The sequence below is a fragment of the Meriones unguiculatus genome, chromosome 1, assembly GCF_030254825.1.
Source record: "Meriones unguiculatus strain TT.TT164.6M chromosome 1, Bangor_MerUng_6.1, whole genome shotgun sequence".
Lineage (NCBI taxonomy): Eukaryota > Metazoa > Chordata > Mammalia > Rodentia > Muridae > Meriones > Meriones unguiculatus.
The window spans coordinates 51,308,386-51,331,579 of NC_083349.1; the positions used below are offsets into that span (position 1 = coordinate 51,308,386).

At 38.6% G+C, this 23,194-nt stretch overlaps 1 non-coding gene across 1 annotated transcript; it reads right to left on the reverse strand.

Moving 5' to 3' along the window:
- Positions 1–925: 925 nt before the first annotated feature.
- On the reverse strand, positions 926–1,032 carry LOC132651084 (U6 spliceosomal RNA). Its single transcript, XR_009588984.1, has one exon. It is a non-coding gene; the product is annotated as a U6 spliceosomal RNA (small nuclear RNA).
- Positions 1,033–23,194: the final 22,162 nt, after the last annotated feature.

Genomic DNA, 23,194 nt, shown 5'->3' on the forward strand with positions numbered 1-23,194 from the left:
TTTCTACCTCTTCATCTGTGGGCTTCCCTGAGCTCTGAGGGGAGGGATATGACAGAGACATCTCAATTAGGCTCAGTGTTTCAAGGTTTGTCATTTTCTATATGATGTCTGGTGTGGGTCTCTGTAGTTTCTTTCATCTGCTGCAGGAGGAAATTTCTCTGATGATGGCTGAGTATGGTACTGATCAACGAGTGGAGCGGAATGTCATTATGAATCATTTTATTGCTGCTTATTTATTTTAGAACACTACTAAATAGTTTTACCCCAGGTTCTTGGGCAACCTAATCTCAGGTTCTTGATCAACCAAGCAGTGTCATAGGTTCTATCTTGGGAAGTGGGCCTTAAAAAAAAGTCAAGTATTGCTTGGTTACTATCACAAGCCTTGTGCCAGAATTGTACTAGCATATCGTGCAGGTGGTACAACATTCTAGATAAAAGTTTTGTGGCTAAATTGGTGTTTATTTTTCTCTGTTGGGGATGTGCAGAGTACTTTCCTATACCGAAGATCTAGAACAGAGGGATAAAGGCTTTATGCAGGCACTTGCCTGATTCCCCATATTTAATGAGTTGTGTAGTGGTTGTCTTCAGTAATGGACCCTTGTGGTCAGTTTGCTGAGAGCAACCACAGTCTTGATGACAGCCTGGGCTTTTTTGGGACTTCCCACGAGATGTCTTTGGCCCACAATTAAATGTAACCCAGTCCTGGCACTAGAAGCTTCATTTGGTGACAAGTGAGGTTCAATCAGTTGGGACTCTGTCTCTCCCACTATTTGGAAATTTCTGTTAGATTATCTTCATCTATTTATATTTTAGGGAGTTTCTACTGTATTAGGCTTCCAAGATACACTTCAAATGGCCCTTAATTTCAACTGTCTCTCCCCATATTACTTCTTTTACCTCCTCTTCCTTCCCCCTCCCCATCTGAAAAACTATGGAACACTTCACAAATTTGCATGTCATCCTTGCATAGGGACCACACTAATCTTTTCTGTATTGTTCCAATTTTAGTATATGTGCTGCCAAAGTAAATACAAGGAAATAAAGGCCAAATTATGTAAGGCAAGAATACATTCTGGAAGTTTCTTTATGCAGAAGAAAAAAAGTATATAGACATGTACTAATTTCCTTCACATTAATCCACAAAACCTATAAGAAGCATTGAGCTTTCCTGGTTTGGAACTGAAGTAGCTTGTCATGCACAGACAGAATAATGATATTATTAAGTTTTAAATTTTCTGATATAACATAAAAAAACAGAATGACCCTAAAGAGAAACTTTTGTAGATGGAATACTCACAGACATGTGAGTGCTCGTACACAAACACTTCCTTTCCAACTGGGTCTCCTCACAGAATCACAGTCTAATGCATTAGCATCATGTGTTAAACATAATCAGTACAATTTCTTGATCAAAGGCTGCACACTTTTCTAATCTAAACACTTAAATATTTAATGAGAGTCTGTTGCTCAGGCTTAGCACAATGTTTTGTGTTTGTTCATAATTTTTTTATACCATTCACATTTGCAAGGTTCAAAGAACTCTGTTCCTAAGAGTAATTATTAATAATAAGAAAGTCAAGGAGATGGCTTGGTCAATAAAATCCGGTTTCTTATCTAGCACTCATATAAATGCCAGGTCAGCTGGTATGAGTTTGGAATCCTTGACACGGGAGACAGGCAGGACCCAGGCAGGGCCCCCTTGCTAACTGAACAAGCAAGCTGCAGGCTCAGTGAGAAACCCTGACTCAAAAAGTAAGACAGAAAATGAATGAGGGATAAATTTCATGCACACACAGACATATACAAATAAACATATGTACACATGTACATACATGCACAGATATGCATACACAAGGACAAGAAGAAACAAATAAGGCAGGGGGCTAATCTTCCCTCTAACAGGACTAACTTTCATAACATAAAATGGAGATTTCCCTACATACTTCTGTGTTTAACAAAACATAAAAGGATGTCTTGCATTATAGAAGCACACATGAAACTTGAAGATATTTTCCATGCTATCTTGATCCTTGTAATTTTCAATCAAGGAAATGTGGTTCAGAAGGGAAAGCATCTGCTTTGATACCCTGCTGGGTAGAGTCTTTCAGAGGTCCTCTGTGGAAGGTTCCTGTCCTGTTCCCTTTCATCTCCCACTTCTGATGTCTGTCCTGTTTGCCCTTCTGAGTGAGGATTAAGCATCTTCCCTCAGTCCTCCTTGTTGTTTAGCTTCTTTAGGACTATAGGTTTTAGTATGTTTTTCCTATATTATATAGCTAATATCTATTTATAAGTGTGTATGTACCATGTGTGTCTTTCTGCTTCTGGGTTACCTCACTCACAATGATCTTTTCTAGTTCCACCCATTTGCCTGAAAATTTCATGATTTCCTCGTTTTTGACTGCTGAGTAGTATTCCATTGTGTAAATGTACCACACTTTCTTTGTCCATTCTTCAGTCGAGGGATATCTAGGTTGTTTCCAGATTTTGGCTATTGTGAATAAAGCTGCTATGAACGTAGTTGAACAAATGTCCTTGTTGTATGGTTTAGCATCTTTTGGACATATGCCCAGGAGTGGTAAAGCTGGATTGTGAGGTAGCACTATTCCTAATTTTCTGAGAAAGCGCCATATTACGTAAGCATCTAAATGCTGCTCTGTCAAGGCTGGAATTAGAAGCCAAGTCTCTGGCACTGGCCTAAGCCTATACCTTCATAATAATGATAATTTAAGACCATTCTATATGGTAACCACTTCACATGCATTGAGTTCTTTATATTTTCCAAACCCTCCAATGACCAGATTTTATCGGCAACCCTATTTCGCAAGCAGAGGAATTACAGTGCAGACAGTTAAAATATCCTCAGTGAGGCTGAATACTGAGCAGATGGTTAGGCTTAGTTTAGCAGCAATGCTGGCCCTGAAAGCCAAACTGCTACTCTACGCAGAAACACCCCACATACATACAAGAGCTGACCATGCTTTTAGCCACACCCTCCCTAAAAACAGTAGCAGCAAGCCGTTGTACATTAGATCTCCGCAATTCTTACGTTCAGATAAACTCTTTAAGGATATTTTGTTTCCTCTAATTAATTACGGTCTCTGTGATTTTTATCTAGACCTGAAAACCAAACCCATCCACCAGTTGGAATCATTATCTCAACGGGCATGGCCAGCATAAAAGTAATGCGCCCGGCAGTGGCTGCAGCCGCTTTGCATCACTCATTTTATCTTCCGTGGCAATTTGGTTCTTTGAAAATATCAAACTCACTGGCTCAGTAATACTGCTTTTCTCAGCATTTCTGGTGACTGGAGGAAACTTTCAAAGTTTTACAACTGACATGCCAGCGTAGAGGGGGAAAAATGCCCTTTTGCAGGTTGGTCTTAAATGACAAGAAAAAAAATCCAGAAAAAAAAAAGAAAAGAAACGTTCTGAAATTAAAGCACATATATCTCTCAATATCCAGCTATGTTTCTGTCTTCTGGGTCATTTTGTCAGAGCAGGATGAGTGCTTTAGAGACAGATTTTTTTTTGTCATTTATTTTCATTCTTCCAGGAGTATTATGAGGGAGCTGATAGTATCTGTACGTTTCACATTATTGGAGGAAGGGGGAGAACTGCGGGGGATTTAGGTTTTGACGTTTTAGCAAATGGCAAATCTTTGATTTGATTTGCGTCCCCGTGACAAAGATGTTCATCCTAGCCTAACAAAGCAAACATGAGGGGCATTTCCACAGGGAGGTTGTGCATTGTATCACTTCAAGCTAGACACTGGCTGGTGCCCTTTTTTTTAATGGCATCTGTATAAGTTCCACTACTCCGCTTCAGTTCTGAAACCAACAACAAGAAAAGCTACACACTTTAGCCTCAGAAAGCTTGACACAGGATAGGGGTTGGGAGTAACATGATTTTAAAAATTAAAGGCAATCCGCATATAAACCTTAGACAGAGCCAAAAACATCTTTAATGTCAAAGAAACTTATAAAAAGTCATTTTAAAATTTTTATTGGTTTTGAGATTCTCGTACAATGTGTTGTGATAATTTTCACCTTCTATCTCCACTTCTTCCAGGGCCCACCCTCCTTCCCTTCCCACCAAACTTTGTGCTCTTCTTTATTCCTCCCCAATAAAAGCCAATTTGTGCAGCCCAAATGCTCTAGCATGTGTGGCCTTCCCCCTGAGCATGGTTCAAAAGCTTATTTTAAAGAATTGTTTCAGTTTGCCAGCATTCTTTTGTGAGGTCCTCAGAAACAGAAATTCATCAGTGGTGACCATGACAACAAACTTTCTTTTATTTAGGCCTCCCCCACTTTGATTCTGCTCAGTATACAACAACAGAACAACAGAGGAATAAAAAAAAAAAAAAAAAAAGACAGGTTCACTTTGCTTTTTTATTAAAATTTTATTTTTATATTAATTACAGTTTATTTATTTTGTATCCCATCTGTAGTCCTTCCTCTTTCCCTCCCAATCCTACCCTCTCTCTTTCTCATCTCCTTCTTGCCCCTCTCTAAGTCCACTGATAGGGGAGGTCCTCCTCCCCTTCCATCTGATCCTAGTTTATCAGGTCTCATCACTCTGCTCTTAATATGCAATTTTATAGTTTTCCACACTAATTTTTGTAATAAGCAATGGTTTGTATTTTATTCTAGTTTGTGTATAAGAGCTTAAAAAATACAGAGACAATGGGGGAAAGGCTATAAATGAAGTATTTCACAAGAAGTAGAGGTGGAGGAGGAGAATGAATTGTTTCCTGGAGGAAGAATAAAAAACAAGGGCTTAAAGCAGCAAGAAAGGAAGGACAAGAAGAGTTAAACTGTATCAGAGCGAAGTGATGAACATTTCATAGTCCACTAAAACAGGGAAGAATTAGGTGGTGAGAAAAGGCAAAACTTAGTAATTACTTGGTTTCTTTGAATCACCACGGTCTGAGCAAAAGGGCAGTACTGGGCTGTAATGAGGACTTTGCTGTCTAAAAATATTGAGAGGGTTTACTGTGACAATGGCCACTCTCAGCTGCTCCAATCACAGTAAATTCTACCAGAGTGGACGCAGTCACAGTAAATTCTACCAGAGTGGACGCAGGACTAGCCACAGGATTATCAACATGGATTGCTGCAGCCATGAATCATCTGAAGGAATGGGCGGGCATGGGAGTGTTAGCAGGCCTTCTGGTGTTGGTCTCCTTGGTTTGCCTGTGGTATATATGCAAGATTAGAGTCTCACAACAGTGTGATGCAGCCATGATCATTCAGGCCTTTACAGCCATTGAAGCAGGACATTCTCCCCAAGTGTGGTTGGATACCATAAAAAGCTAAAATGATACGCTCAGGATGCGAGGCTAAGCACTGCACTCAGGGTCAGCCGCTTTGGACCCAGAGAAGAGCATGTCTGATTGCATGCGGGTTGATGCCCCAGGTCCCGCCTCTGAGAAAAAGGTATCGGAGGGGTCTGATGCTCTTTGGGTGGATGACACCTAAATGAACATCTGTACAAAGTCCCAATTTATTTCTAATATCAGAGATCAGACCTCTACTCTTGCCTGATGCGTCTAAAACAAAAAGGGGGAACTGTAGAGAGCTGCGGAATGCTATGCCTTAAAGATGGAGCTGGTTTCCCGCCTTCCACCTTCCCGATGGTGAGTGCTCTCTGTCACGAACAACTCCACATTTGGCTAAGGCCGAGGATCTGGCTTGCTTCCATGTATGTGGACCTATCTGCATTGCCCCCGTGGCACGCCTGGGTTGGCTACCCAGAGGCTATTTAAGCTGTGGGCTGGCTTTCCCCGGGGTCCGAGGATTGTTCAATGTTCCTGAATAAACTGCATTGAAAAAAAAAAATATTGAGAGGGATATGACAAATCTCCCAGTCATGCCTCCTAGATGCCTACACCATGACATTGTCACCACTTCTGGGAGGACTTCCATCTACCACAGGCATCTACAGTACCCTGGGCTACCTTGTAACATCATGATTTATTGTAATTAATTACTATTCAGTGAGAAGGTTAAGCCTTTGCACACAAGCATTATATTCTGTTCATCGTTGACACCACTGAGCCTAATGGAGCACAGAATCTTCAATAAATGTGTGTTTTATTAATTACTTAACTACAAATTAAGGTAATGAGAAAGCTTGCAAATTAGACTATTGATTCACACAAAGGAAACTTTAATAATCATGGAAGATTTAAAAACCACAAAAGACAGAGATCAAACAGTATCCTAGTTTTTGCAAATTTCAGCAAATCATTCACTGATATTTTGTTGGTGATCTCAAACTAGATTTTATACTGAATAAACACGAAGACTCTTGAGTAGTTCAGAAAGTACATTCTGATCTATATGACCCATCTGTGTTTATCTATAAATGTTACTGCCCAGTTAGCCAGATTTTTGTCATGGTTCTCATTAAAAGACATGCTAGACAGTGGCTAGACACCTGATTTCTGGATGGCTTGTCTTGCACACAAGAGAAAATTGATAGAAGATGGATTAAGCAAATTACCTATAAATACTATTAGTGGATCCATTTCCTGATGGCACTTTGTGTGTTTTCTTTCTTATAGTAATTCATGTTCTTCTACCTTGGGGTATGTGTTTCTCCTTCCCTGCAGGCCTACCAACTCCATTTCAATAAATTGTCCCCAGTGTCCCATATTTAATTATAGAGATGAGAGAATTTTTTTAACATAATCAATTGAGGCAACAGGGAAGATAATTTTTACTTGTCAATTGTGCCTTGGAAAAAAATGTGACAAGTCAAGGAATGGTAATTAAGCATGTAGGAGAGCTGCAGACAGGTGGCTTATAAGTGGGAAGAAGAAAAGTGAGTCATTTGGCTCTGGTGAAAAAATGATTTGCAGTTGCATCCACAGAACAAAAGACTCAGCTATCACAGGTCCCAAGCCCAGCTGCAGGTTTTGGCAAGACAGCAACTCTCCCCTTGTGGGACAGGTCAGCAGGGGAGAGTTCTATTTTGCATCTCTCCTTGACTCAGAGTGCTGTGTCCAGGCACCATCTTAAGAAGGAGTCTATTGGTTAAAACACTGACAAGCTGAAAAGTGCCTATGAGTAGAAGTTTAGCTTAAAGAGTGACGCCCAAAGGCAGGTAGGTAGCCCTTCCTCTGGAGCTAAGATATGACCCCATCATCTATTGTGGGGTTTGGTAACATTAACCTAAGAGCTGTGGGTAGATCAAGCTCTGGAGGCAGCTGTAGAGACAGTACTCTGATTGTGCACTGGACTCTTTGGGATCCATAGTAGCATCCATTCTTTTGATGTTTCAATGCATAATAAGTTTTGTAAAGTTGGAGACAGGATGACCTGGACAGATCTCATACAAGTTCAACGCTAGTATATAACACAGAAACTACTGTAGTCTATAAGTTAGGAATCTCTGACCCTCTCTCGTCTACATTACAAAGTCTAAATTCAGATGACCCGTAGATTGGATAAAATTCAAATACTTCTGAACAGCAAAGGAAATAACTGCAAAGTGAAGAAACAGTATAGAAAATGGGAGAAAAATAATTCCACCTATACAGTTGAGAAAAAAATTAATACCTAGAGTCTAAAAGTAAATTTTTAAAGTTAAATATCAAAAAATTAAATAAAAATAGGCAAATGGAAAAATGGCAAAGCAATACGAAGTAACACCCAAAGTAAATAGAAGAAATAATCAAACCCAGGGCTGGAATCAATGAAATAGAAACAATCAAAGAAACAAACAAAAAATAAATTACACTAAGTTTGTTCTTTGAGGAAAATCAATACTATTGACTAACCCTTGACCAAATTAACTTAGCAGCAGACAGAGAATATACAAATTAGCAAAATTAGAAAAGGGGAACATAACAAGAGTCACCAAGGAAATCCAGAGAATCATAGGGACATATTTCAGAATCCTGTTCTCCACCAGTTGGAAAATCTAAATCACGTGGATAATTTTCTTGAGAGGTACCATTTACCAAAGTTTAAGATGAGATAAGAAATTTAAACAGACTGATATCCCCTAGCAAAATAGAAGCAAACATTAATAGTCTCCCACTCTCCATCCCACCCCTCAAATCACCAGGGCCAGATGGTTTTAATACAGAATTCAAACACTTTCAAAAAATGAATTAATCCCAATATTCCTCAAATTATTACATAAAATAGAAACAGAAGGAACAAGCTGCAGATACACTGATACATAAACTCCATGAAAACCCAACAAAGAAAGTTATAGACCAATTTCCCTTATAGAGAGACAAAAATGCTCAATAAAATACTTTGAGACTAAATCCAAAAACACGCCAACAAAATCTTGCATCATGATCAAGTAGGCTTCACCCCAGAGTTCCAGGGATGGTTCAATATCCATAAATCTATAAATGTAACCATATAAACAGACTGAAAGACCAAAGCACATGAACATCTCATTAGATGCCAAAAAGACCTTTGTCAAAATCTAATACCCTTTCATAATAAAAAGTTCTGAAGACATTAGGAATACTAGGAACATACTTCAACATGACAAAGGCAGTTTACAGAAAGCCTATAGCCAATATCAACTGAAATGGAGAGAAATTCGAAGCAGTTCCACTAAGATCAGAAATAAGACAACATTTTCCACTCCGTATCTACTCAATACAGTACTTGAAGTCTTAGCTAGAGCAATAAGACAACTAAAGTAGATCAAGGGGAAACAAATCAGAAAAGAAGAAATGAAAGTAGTATGAATAAATGAGGCTAAAAATCCCACCAGGAAACTCTTACAGCTGATAGTTTCAGCAAAGGAGCAGGATACAAAATTAACACATAAAAATCAGTAGCTTGCCTATATATGATAGACAGATTTACTGAGAAAGAAATCAGGGAAACAGCAACTTTCACAATAGCCTCGTAAGTATAAGTATATGTATATGATGAGTTGATGTTAATGTATATGCTTATGTTGAAGTATGTGTTGATATTGATGTATATATCAATGTATATGTTGGTATATATGTTGATGCATGTGCAGCTCTGCTGGAGAAGGGTGAAGTCGGTCGTCTCTGGATAGCCAATTTTGTGTGTGTGTGTGTGCCAGGTTTAGGATGATAGACTTCTTTTTCTCATCGAGGTTCTGAAAGTGTCCCCTGATCTGGGTGATTCCAGGTCTCGTAAGGAGGTCACATAGCCCTCAGGGCAGATTACAGGCTAGACGCTAGACCCTTCTTGTAAGGAAACTGCTCTAGCAAGCATCTAGGAATTCCTAGAAACCTCCCATCCTGCTAAGGATCTTAGTCCAGCAGTAACCTTCAGTTGTACTTGGAGATCCCAACACCCTCTTCCCCCATAGGATAATTAAGTACTGCATTTTCCTTCTTGTGATATGACCATTTAAATATCCTTGACTCCCTAACCCCAGTGAATCAAACATATTCACCCTCAAAATCCTTCCCTCTGCCCAGGGCTTATATTGCCCTTGATTTCATATGAATAAAGATTCGCACTTTCTCACTTCAAGACCCTCTGAGATTCCTCATTTATCCTGTCAGGTCTCATCAGACCTGCTCTCCAGCCCACTGCACCTGGACCTTGCTGGGCCTGGGGCTCACAGGGCCTGTGTCTTGACTTGCAAGCCAACCAGGCATGGGCTTTGGCCTGCACCTCTGCTGTGCTCAGCACAGCAGCTTGGCCAAGAGCTCTAACACTGCTATCATCACAGGCTTTGGAATGCCCGAGCTTCCATTGCCACCAGGGACCTCATGCTAAAAGATCTCAACTGTAACACTCTGTGGAAAACCTTTTCCACACCATGACTTAGCACCCTGGGGCCTCATCCTAAAGCGCTGTCTCTGAGAGAAACGGAAACACCCTAATCTTTCTCTATCCAGAAGCTGAACTCCAGGACCCCAGCTGAGATCCAGTGCCCCCTGACAAACAGAGAAGGACAAACCCTTTATGTATATGTATATTTTGATGTATATGATAATGTATGTGTATATATGTATATTGACATATACATAATATTATGGTAACACACAATATATATTATCATGACAGTAACTAACAATTGAAACTTTAAAACTTTAAGACATTTGAAAAAATTAATATCAGATTGGCTTACAGTTTGGGGGTTTTTAATTGGATTTCTGAGCAAATTGTGTGTGTGTGTGTGTATGTGTGTGTGTATCTGCATTTATATACATTTCTTGTACTTTTTCTTTGTTTTTTTTTTAATTTTAAATTTTTACTATTAATTACAGCTTATTCACTTTGTATCCCAGCTGTACCCCCCTCCCTCATTCTCTCCCGGTCCCACCTTCCTTCCCTCATCTCCTCTTGTGACCCTCTCCAAGTCCACTGACAGGGGTCTTTTATTCTTGTTTGGCTGTTGGGTCATAATCTGATTTTTTTGTTTTTTAATTATTGCATTTATTTATTCCTTACATGCCAGTTTGTTTTCTAATGAGAGACAGAAAGGGTGTGGATCTGAATAGGCGTGAAGGGGGGAAAAACTTAGAGGAATAGGGGGAGATAAAAACTTACATAGAATATATTATATGAAAAAAATCTGTTTTCAATAAAAGAACAAAAGCAAATGGATAAATGAGTAATACACAGTTTTCCAACAGTAAACAAAAATGTTTAATAAATATTTGAAAAATGTTCCAAATCTTTAACTACAAGGAAAATGGAAAGTAAACTTACTTTGTAGTTATATTTTATCACATCAGAACAGCTACTATCATGAAAGCAAACAACCAGAGGGAGGGACTGGGAGGAGAGGAAGAAGAAGCTGTGATTGAGATGTAAAGTAAGTAAATTGATTACTTTAAATACATACACACGTACAGACAGACAGGCAAGCAAGCAAGCAATGTTGGCGAGGATGTGGAGAAAGAGGAAACCTTATATACTGTAAACTGGTGAGGATGATAACTGGCAAGTCACTCTAGAGTTTCCTCAAAAACCTAAAACTAAAATTCACATGTGATCTGGCCATATCGCTACTGTGTATATCCAAAGTCAGAGTATCACAGAGATACTTGCATATCCATGTTGAGTGCTGAAATATTTGCAACAGCAGTAATGTGGAACGAGCCTAGATGTCTATCAACAGATGCAGTCCAAAGAAAATAATTAAAATAATGGAATTTTAGTCACCCATAAAGAAAATGAGTTCATCCTATTTGTAGGAAAATTAGTAGAAGTGAAAATTATCATGTTTAATGAAATTAGTCAGATTTTTAAAATTAAATGTCATGTTTTCTCTAATCTGCATACCTATATTGAAGTCTAAATACACATGAATATGTGTGTTTGTGTGCCATGAAAGTAAAAAGAGGACTATGAGGAGGAAGGAGTGAACTTAGAGGGAAGAAGAAAGAGTAATAGTGAAGAAAGAAAAAACACTATATTCATATTCTCTCATAATGTATATATTCATATATACACAATCTGGAGAGCAAACATCCAAGTCAGTAACCTCAAGATTAGAGCTGAGTTAATAAGTCATTACCATGTCCACAAATATTAACTACGACACTGAAAAATGAACAGTGGAATCTAACACTGAAAAATCACCTCCCACTTGGCTAACAACGACAGTCAGGAATCACAGGCACTAGGCTGCCTTCTTACGTCATCCTTTAAAACTGATGACAACCCATCTTGTTGATAGAATTTAGCTTCTACCAACTAGATTCTTAGTTGCAAAAAATCTTGAAAATGTAGTTTTACTACTTTTTAGCCTGTGCGATACAGATACATAGAAAAGACCAAAACGATGTGCCAAAAGATAATCAAATGTCCCAACCATGGAGCAATCTGTGTCTGGAGCTATTGAGTTCCTGTCACAGAAGATGCAAATGACAGAACCAAATAATCTTATAACCAGACATGTAGCAGACAAGGCTGACTTTGTCCACTCATGCTCACATACTGAGGAGTATTTCAAAGTTCATGTTACAGTCCTGGAGCTTCTGATTAGGTCTGTGGTAGGTCATATTAATCTGCATTTAAAAAACTGCCTCGGGTGAATTTGAGAGTAAGCTGAATTAAGAACAATTTGACGTGCTTCTAGACTGGCTCCTTTCCCTAACCAGGGGACACAGAGCAGCACTAAACATGGATGTGAAAGTATCCTTGTGGTAGGACACAGATCCTTTGGGTGTCATATGACATGCTCACAACTATAGGCAGATCATAGCACGTTATATACATAATATACTTGGGGAAGCTCATGTGGGTAAACCCTAAAAATCTAAAAAGAAGACCAAGTGTGATGGTTTGAATAAGAATGTCCCCCATAGGTTTATATGATTGAATACTTGGTCTGAAGTTAGTGGAACTCTTTGGAATGGATTGGGAGGTATAGCTTTAGGGGAGGAGGTGTGTCACTGGGCATGGGCTTTGGGGTTTCAAAATCCCACTCCATTCCCAGTTAGGTTTCTTTGCCTCTTGCTTGTGGATGAGATACAAGCTCTCAGCTACTGTTCTAGTACCATGCCTGCCATGTTCTCCACCCTGATGGTCATGGACTCTAACCTTCAGAAACTGTAAGCCTACAATAACTCCTTGTTCTATAAGTGGTCTTGGCCATGGTGTCTTGTCACATTAATAGAAAGTAATTGAGATACCAAGAGAAGGTGAAATAATTAAGTAAAAGAGCAAAGCAGTGCATATGACACAGAAGATGGAAGGAGACTGGGGTGAAATTCAAGGAAAAAGGTGGGGGGAGCACAAAAAGTGGTATGGGGAGAATCAACTAAAACAAATTCTTGAAAGTGACATAACGATACCTAACTTTAAATGTTGTTGAAAAACAAAAAGAAGGTATTTTTAAAAGAACCATTCGGGCTGCAATATGAATAATTATCTGCAATTTTTTATTGAAACCCCTTGACTCTACTGAAGACCTTTTGAGCTGCACAATTATTTGTACCACATTAACATTTTTATTACAAGTAGCCAAAAGTTGTGTTCAGTTGAAGAGGAATCCTTGAAGAGTTGCGTTATACACACTAGTCTAATGTTTTCTGGCACCTTCTTTGAAAAGCACCTGTTTATGTATGCTGGATTAACAGCAATCAGCTCCTCAGATATTCTACTGAGTGCATAATTTCCCTGGAATTTATGATGTTTTTTTTTCCAGGTAATTTTTTCCAGGGAATTAAATGGTTACAGGCCAAAAGAGACAAGAGACAAGAACTTTGAGCCCCACTGTGGAAATGCCACTTTAAAGTTTGTTTTCTTTGTACATTTAACTCAGCCAGCAGGTGTCTGTAGACTTACCTTCTGCACAAGCAATCAAGTCAGATGCTCTTATACTCTTGTCCCTGAATGGCTGGTAAGTATTGAACTATACAGAATGCTACATACAAACAGGCTTTTTTTTTTTATTGAGATTAAAGTGAGTTGGTGACTACAATGATTATTCCAAAGAATTTACATGTAAAATTGAAACTTATTAAGCAATAGTAACTAAGATTTTTACTGAGATTGCAGGTCCTTCTATAAAATATTTATGTAACTCAAAATTTCTGGTTATATATCAGTGGGATGCCAGTCTGGAGAAAAAACAAACAAACATACAAAACGTGAATTTGGCCCCATGCTAGAGAATGAGAAACTTGGCAGGACCCAGAAATGAGAAAGTTGGCTTTAGTCTCAATTGCTTATTTGCTTGTTTAGATCAGATGTTGGAACATTAAAGCCTACAATCGCATTTTTTGCAATTTTATTTACTTCAATATTTTCATCCTGCATCTGTTCAAAGCCATGATTGATATTATGAAAGTAGAATACATATCAAGACAGCAAAGACTTCCCTTCATTGATGTTTCATGCTTAACACTGAGAATTTATACACTGAAAGTTCAAACCACATGCAACCATCTACGTCCACAATAGTTGGGGGAATTTTCTTTACGCTAAAGTCACACCCTAACAATGACCTATTTACTTACTCATCTGTTCTCTCAGAGTCTTTCCAAGTATTATATTTCTTCAAACAAAATTTCAAATCACACTCTTTAATAGGTTAAGTTAAAAAGAAGAAAAGAAGAGTTTGCCCAGTGTGGCAAACAGAATATTAGCTCCTAAATATATGCGCACACCCTCATTCTGGTTTCCAACAATGAAAATACTTTTAAGCTAAGGGTCTATAAAGATATGATGATCCTAACTTACATAGTGGACCCAATAGCTTCAAACGTATCCCACTTATATACAAAGAATTGAAAGAAAAATTTAAAAGAAATGGAGGGAGAGAAGAGAGAGAGAGAGAGAGAGAGAGAGAGAGAGAGAGAGAGAGAGAGAGAGAGAGAAGAGAGATTACCTTATAAAAATGTTAAAGATGAAATCTGGTGTGATGACCCAGAAACTAACTACTCTTCCAGAAGACATAAATTCAACTTCCAGCATCCACATCAGGCAGTCCACAACCATCTTTATATCAGCTCCAGGGACCTTTCTATGTCTTGTGAGGGCACTTCACACATGAGTGCTTCTGAGGGTAACTGAATATGTGTGAATACTCTGTGTGCATGTGTGTGTGTGTGTGTGTGTCTGTCTGTCTCTCTCTCTCTCTCTCACACACACACAAACAAACAAATAAATATTTTAAAAATGTTAATGGATATTTAACCTAGGAGTTGCGTGCTTTCTTTAGTGTTCTGTGCACCACAAAATTGTATCAACTCCCACATGTATCCATAAAAATTTATATAACAAAAAATCCTATTTAGAAAAATTTTTAAAAAGACCAATATCTTTAGTGTTGCAGCCTTCACAATAGAAAACTTGAGAAGTTAAGCAAGGAGAGTAACTTTGTCAATGGCAATTACATCTTGAAGAATTTAACTTGACACTGATCATTTTATCTGGAGGACTATGTCTCACTGCTGATGAGCAGTGGAGCCTAGAAGCTGCAGGTGTAGCACAGAAGATGTGTTCCTAAAGCACCTTGGACCATTTGTCTGAACCTAAACTGTAGAATAGCAAAGATGAACATATTTCCAGCAGCTCACATAAATATTTCCCATGTAACTTTTATTAAACTAGAAAGCACTGTGTCTTGAAGCTTAATTTTGGTTGATATTGAAATAAAACATTGTATAAATTACTAAAGACTTCAGTCATAACCTCAGGGTTTTTTTTTGAAATGACAAAATGATTTATTTTTATTTTTACCAGTATTTTTTAAATTAAGTTTTTATTTTTTTATATTAGTTACAGTTTGTTTACTTTGTGTCCTAGCTGTAGCCCCATCCCTCATTCCCTCCCAATCCCATTCTCCCTCATCTCCTCCCTGTCCCTCTCTAAGTCCATGGATAGGGGAGGTCCTCCTCCCCTTCCATCTGACCCTAGCTTATCAGGTCTCATCAGGACTGGCTGCAGTGTCCTCTTCTGTGGCCTAGCAGAGCTGCTCCTTACTCAAGATTCAGGGGAGGTCAAAGAGCCAGCCATTGAGTTCATGTCAGAGACAGTCCCTGTTCCCTTTACTACGGAAACCCACTTAAATACTGAGCTGCCATGGGCTATGTCTGAGCAGGGGTTCAAAGTTATATCTATGCATAGTCCTTGGTTGAAGAAGCAGTCTCATAAAAGACCCCTGTGCCCAGATATATTTGGTCCTTGTGGAGCTCCTGTCCTCTCCAGGTCTCAAGTCCACAACCAGGACATTTGCTCAACCATGTTTGTAGCAGTTTTTCATAATAGCCAGAAACTGGAAACAACCTAGATATCCCTCAGCGGAGGAGGGATACAGAAATTGTGGTACTTTTACATAAAGGAACACTAATCAGTAATAAAAAAACAAGGAAATCATGAAATTTGCAGGCATATGGTGGGATCTAGAAAAGATTATCCCCAGTGAGGTATCCCAGAAGCAGAAAGACACACACACAGTATATACTCACTTATAAGTGGATACTAGACCTATAAGATAGGATAAACATACTAAAATCTGTACACCTAAAAAAGATAAACAAGAAAGAGAACCCAGGGTAAGATGATCAATCTTCACTTAGAATGACAAATAGGATGGACATTGGAAATAGGAGAAAACAAGTAACAGGACAAGAGCCTACCACAAAGGGCCTCTGAAAGACTCTGCCTAGTAGCGTATCAAAGCAGATGTTGAGACTCATAACCAAACCTTGGGCAGAGTGCAGGGAATCCTATGAAAGAAGGGGGAGATAGTAATAACCTCACTTTTAAGAAAAAAAATGTATTACTTTGAAGCAGTGGCTTTATAAGTCCAGCTTTCTTCTTATTTCCACTGACTATTAGTACACAGAAATAAGGCGTGGCTAGCGAGTCATGGAAGACAACTCTTGCACTGACCCAATTAGAAAAGTGATTTTATTTTTAGTATTTGTTGTGAGGGTTCTGGAAAGATGTCACAGCAGTTAAAAGTACTGGATGATCTTCAATTGGCTCTGTGATGTTGTAAGATAAAAGATTAAAACATGCAACGTGTTAATGTTTATCACCGCCTGAATTGTTCATCCCCAGATGAACAACCAACAGCATCTTCAGTGTGTGCTTCTCATGAACACGGGCTGTTTTTACCAAGTCTAGAATTAGGAAACTAAACTATAGTAGTACTTAATGAGGCACTTTATAAGCACCAAAAATCAATTGAAAAAGTGAATTGCCAGTAATTACTGTGAGTAATACTAATTAAAAAAATGTCTAAATGGAGACGTGACAAGGGCATAAAATTTGAATCAGATTGTGCAAAAAGCCAAACTCAGACAATCTGGGAAAACTGTAACTTGCCACAGTTCAAATATAGGCAAAGAGGCCGCTAGTCCTCAAGTTGTATGTGCCTTAAGTCAATTAGTGGAGCTCCCTCAAAATAGAGAGCACCCAGCCAAAATTAATACCCATAACTGGAGAGAGCAGATGTCATTCAAAGTAATTACCAGCAGATGTTCCTTGTTTTAAATTTTATATTAGTTTATTTACTTTACATCCTGAGAGAGCCCCCTCTCTCCCCTCCTCCCAGTCCCCCCAACTTGCCCTGTTTCCCCCTTCCCCTCTCCCTTTTGTCCCAGAAAAGACTCCCTCCACATTAACCTTCGCCAGTACATCAAATTACATCAGGACTGCATACATCTTCATCTCTGAGGCCAGGCAAGGCCGCCCTGCCAGGGAGAAGCGATCAATCCAAAAGCAGGCAATAGAGTTAGAAAGAGCCCTCCCCCCACACTCCATTCAAACATGTTAGAGAGGAAATGCCCTTCTCTCAGTTAAGATGTATTTTATTTTTCTTTTTATATTAATTACGGTTTATTCACTTTGTATCCCAGCTGTAGCCCTCTACCTTATTTCCTCCCAATCCCACACTCCCTCCCTCATCTCCTCCCATGCCCCTCTCCAAGTCCATGGACAGGGGAGGTCCTCCTCCCCTTCCATCTGACCCTAGCTTACCAGGTCTCATCAAGACTGGCTGCATTTTTCTCCTCTGTGGCCTGGCAAGGCTGCTCCCCCCTAGGGGGGAGGCGGTCAAAGAACTGAGTTCATGTCAGAGACAGTCCCTGTTCCCCTCACTAGGTAATCTTCTTGGATACTGAGCTGCCATGGGCTACATCTGAGCAGGGGTTCAAAGTTATATCTGTGCATGGTCCTTGGTTGGAGTATCAGAAAAGACCCCAGTGCAGATGTATTTATAGATCAAACATTATTAGAAATAATACAGATGATATTAGTGACAACTTTGTTTAGAATCTGAGCTAAACTGTTATGAACTCTACACATTTAGCTGTAAATGATTTTATTTCCTCAGAAGAGGGGATGAGATGAGAGACATTCCCAAGCTTTGATAGCTCTTTCTGAACACTCATTGGCTGGTTCAACTCAGCTATTCTGGTCTAAACTCTTCTCCAAGCTGAGTGATTCAAGCTGGCTTCTCTTGCTTCTGACTGAATTGATCTGCCTTGCCTTAAACTAATTCTGGCAATATGCTTTAATCTTCTGGATCCTTCTCGTTCTCTGGCTTGTTCTATCTTCATCTATGTCTAGCTTGTTCTCTCTACAATCTGACTCTTTAAAATTGTCCTGGAAAGAAACTCTCAGTAAAAATCTCTCTTTCTTTTCTCTCTGTCTCTCTCTCTGTGTCTCTCTGTCTCTTTCTCTCTTTCTCTCTCTGCTCTTCCCTTAAGTAGTCCCTCTTTCCTGTCCTGTTCTCATAAGAGTTGGATGTATCCTGTCTCTGACTCATTCTGCCAAATCTTTCTCTAATTCATCACTTTTCTGCCCCTCAGTTAGATGTCACTTTCAAATATGGCTGCTTCCTTCTATAAGTTAGTATCACCTTCGTTGTTTGGGATAAAAGGTGTGTACCAAGGACATGTCTACATTCCAGCCAGATAACATAGACCTAGGTCTTTGGATATGATCCTTTGCCAGAGAAGCCATGTTGTTGTATTAAAATTCCTCTACGTCATCCCCTTTTCTGTTTAAGCTAAAAAAAATTGTACACACTTTAACAATTATAACAAAACAATTATCAATCCCATCTACTTAATAGTCATAATGCCCTTATGAAGATCTGTTAATCTTGATGTGATGATTCTTCATAACTGCAGGTCTGATCATCTGTCCTTCAGCAAGTGTCCATCTTAGCATCAAGGTGTCTGATGAATGAGCTGTTCTTTTCAGCCAGTTTGTTGCGATGTCCCCATGCAGGGGAGGATCAGTTTTCTACATCATCCTTAAGTTATGCCTTTCATGTGGAAGCTTTTTTTTTTTTCAGATCAGATATTTATCATTTTTGTTGGAACCCAACACCTTTCATCATCAGTGGAAATACAGGCAAAACCTCTTCAACAATATAAAATATTCCCTAACTTCCTTTCTGATGATAAAACATCTTTAAAGTACGCAGGTTGACCTAATTCAGTAGGGTTTTTTTTTTTCTACAGTTCAGTGTCTTTAACCTAATCTTATTCCACTTTTCTGTTTATCAAGTACAATTAGATTTTTATGAATCCACACATATCAAGAGCTAGCAATTTTTACCTTTTAAACTCAACACTTAAGCCCTCAAAATTCCTTGCCCATCTCTATGCCAGTGAGCTGGGCTTCTTATCATTTAAACACAAAAACAGTCAAGCCATATTACCTAGGATGTCAATATACAGTGTGAGTTAAAATAGATTTCCCTTGTCTGAGATTGAAGGAATATTAATCTGATCTCTCCATTACTGTAGTATATCTCTTCCCCATAGGTTTATGGCTATATCTGCCACAAAAGGCTTTAATCTTCCTATTTGACCATCTGGTTCCACACATTAAATTTGTCATACACTTTGTTTTGCTTGGAATAATGTTCCAGTTCTTACAAACTGTGTAGATACCTTCTGAAGAGGCCAATGTGCATTCCAAAATTCTAGTGAGATAATAGTTACATCAGCTCTTGTGTCCACTAAAACTTTAATTTCAATACCATTTCATTTTAATTTTGGTCTTTGGTCATTGATAACATGGAAAACTAAACAAACAAACAAAAACAAGCCTGTCTTCCAGTACATCCAAATCCTTCTGTTCTTTTAATTGGAACTTTGACATATGGAAAAAGAAAAATCTGAGTAATACCATTTCTCTATTTAAAGTGCGTGTTATTCTTTGTATAAGCCATGATCTCAATCTTTTCCTTGAAGTCTTCATCTATAATTTCTTGAGATGTTAAGATACTTCTTCCTAAAACCATTTCTACTGCCTGTAGGTGTAGAGGTCAATGAACTCCAATAAGTATTTTATGACTTTGAATGTTTGGTGATAGTGTGAGATTTTTTACTTATGGTAAGTCTAGGGCAGTGCTTCCTTCTGTAGCATGCATTATATCTGCAACACTTAGTTTAGTTTTCTCTAGTTGCCTTGTAGATTGCTGATAGGAAATACCTGGCTCATGTTGTTGAGTGAATCACCTTAGGGAGTTTCCCATACTTAAATAATTATCTTGTAGAGAATTTCCTACCAGTAAGGGATTACCTCACATACCTTTGGCTTGTCTGCATTCATTAGTCCAATGCCTACCCTTACCACACCTTCTACAAATTCCAGAAGGTTGGCGTCTTCTAGAGAAGTCTTTAGGAACACATTGCCTACAACCCCTTTTCAGGTGATCTCATCTTCCACGGTTAAAATAGTAAACATTTTTATATTTAGGTTACTGGACATTGCTAGTTATTATTATTTTTTAATATATTATATTGTTATTATTACTTTTTACATAGTCATTAGGGTCAATACCAGTAGTAGTTCTAATCCGTTAATCCATGAGTGCTGTTCAAACTTTTAAAGATCTAAGAACTATTTTACCCTCTGATTTTGCCTTTTCAAAAGCTAAAGTTTAAATTAATGCCCTTCTTGTATCTGGATCTGATATTGCCCTGTCCACAACTGATGTTAATCTACATAAATAATAAGTAAAAGTCCCTCTGGATCTTTGCATAACCTTGGTGAATGACATAGAACTTCTTCCTGGTTTCTCCACATTATACCAGTCTCTTAGTTACTAACATACTTTGTGTAATAATAGAGTCATCAGTTGTATCTGCTTTTGTAAATCAGCATATTGACCTTCACTTAACAATTGATTTTTCATGATGATAACATTTTTAGACCTATCACAATTTTTCCATAATTGCAGATTCTTCTTGCCACTATGTGAGCCATTGTGACATCAAACCAGCTTCCAGTACAACTGCTGCTAAATTTTTCCAGTATTGGGAGATAATCCTGGTTTTTGGTAACTTAGGTATTTAACATCTATCTCACATAGGGTGAGTGAATTTCATAACGTTACTATTGATTCTTTAAAATGTTTGAGCTCTTGTATTTTAACAAAATGCCGGGATAGTACTTCATTTTGTGAATTTTTACCATTTTCTGGCATTTTCCCCCAGTTAACTGGGAAAGCTACTGGGGGTGGTTGCCTTTCCTAATTTCATTAAGAAATGGCACTGTAGGTTCAATGGGCTGTGTCTCTCTTGATCCTCAGTTTCATTAGATTCACAATTAAGCACCTCCTGTTCTCTCTGTCAAGCCTTTGTACGATCACAGCTATTTTTGTTATTATATAGGTATGTGTTCTTGTTGTGCAGTTATTTTCAATTTTTTGAGATAAAATACATAAGTAAGACTTTTACTCCGGTGGGCACGGTTGCAACAAGCACTGCAAAGGCTTTTTCAAGTAATGTTTTTATCCACTCAGGTCCTATCCTTGCTCTTAAGGGATTTGAAATGAAGTTTCCCATTTTTAATGCAGGAAAATTCTGTCTATATAATTAAAGCCATCTTTTGGGGTGGATACTCTGATTCACTTTCTCAGAGGCTCCTGTGGCTCTAGAATCTCCTGAGTCTCTTTGGGTTTCCAGCCACGCTCAAAAGAACTGATGCTTCCTCTGGAGACGATTTCAGGTGAATTTTCTCTGCAATGTTTCTGTCAGATGTCCTCTACTTTCTGCAACGTGGATGAGATTCCTCCTTCTCCAATCATGTTGGGTTTTTCTTCCTCCTTGTTGGGTGCCAGATGTAAATGTTGTCCCTATTTCCTCAGAAGAGGGGATGAAATGAGAGACACTCCCAAGCTTTGCTAGCTCTTTCTGAATTCTCATTGGCTGGTTCAACTCAGCTGTTCTGGCCAACCTGACTGATTCAAACTGGCTTCTCTTGACTTCTGACTGAATTGTTCTGCATGGCCTCTAACTAATTCTGGCAATATATTGTAATCTTCTGGCTGCTTCTCTTTCTCTGGCTTGTTTTATCTTCACCAGTGTCTAGCTTGTTGTCCCTGAAACCTGACTTTGTAAAACTTTTCCAGAAAGAATGTTCAGTAAAAACTCTCTTCTCTCTCTCTCTCTCTCTCTCTCTCTCTCTCTCTCTCTCTCTCTCTCTCCCTCTCCTCTAAAGTAGACACCCTTCCCTGTCCACTTCTGATGAGAGTTGGGTGTATCCTATATCTGATTCATTCTGTCAAATCTTTCACTGATTCATTGGTTTGATTTCTCTTCAATTACATATCACTTTCAAACTTCGCAGTTTTCTTCCATATGCCAACCTTACCATCACTGTTTAGGAATAAAGGTGAGTACTAAGAGGGTGTCTGAATTCTAGCCAGATTTTACATGTAGAAATAATCCAGAGTGTGTCTGCATTCAAGATGGATTGGATAGACCTAGAAGGTCTTTGAATGTGATCCCTTGCCAGAGCAGCCTTGTTGCTAGATTAAAATTCTACATTTGGCAAAGGCTCTAATGTAAAGAGTATATAACAAAGAGAATTCTGGGCCTGGTATAATTTTCTATCTTGTGCTTATAAAATATTTCCAAGTAGCTGAATGGAGCAAATTCCCTGACATTGGGTGGTATTGGGCTCATCCTCCTCTTCTACAATGGTGCTCAGTAGTCATGGGCTAAGAGTACTCCATACACCTTCTCATAGTGATTAGACCATCATGACACAGTTAAACCAACTCTAAGCATGGCACTTGAATGATTGCAAAGAGTATGGCTTTGATCTGAAGTCAAGACCTATCAGTCATATAAATCTAGAGGTTTTGGTGCTTTCTGGGAAAAGAAAATCTGAATTTAAAAGAAAGAAAATGGAAGAGAAGGGAAGAAACAGACAAACGGAGGTAGAGAGGCAGGGGGCAGTTGGGTAGAATCCGAAAATCTGAGCAGTTACACTCTGTTCACGAATCTGTTCACGATTGTCAGTTGCAGAATCTACAACAGCTCGAATTAAAACAAACAAACAATGCAGCCACTTTTGACGAGAACTGACAGACTAAGATCAGAAAGGAGAGGAGAACCCCCCCTATCAGTGGACTTGGGGAGGGGCATGCATGCAGAAACGGGAGGGAGGGTGGGATCGGGAGGGGAGGAGGGAGAGGCTTATGAGGGGATACAAAATTAATAAAGTTTAATTAATTAAAACAAACAAACAAACAAATACTTTAAATCTTAATTATTTGAAAGTGAATCAATACAGTTTGTGGAACAAATATTAGCCTCCAAATCACTCAGTAAACATAAATAACAACAAAAAGATAACCAGCTATATCAGAAAAGATAAATTTTCATCTGCCCACATTTCTCTGATCTCACTAATTATTTGTAAGGGACACTTGACACATATGCAATATTTCACTTAGAGTAGTTATATCTTATTATTTGTAGACTCTATGGCCATTCTCCTGAGATTACTATATG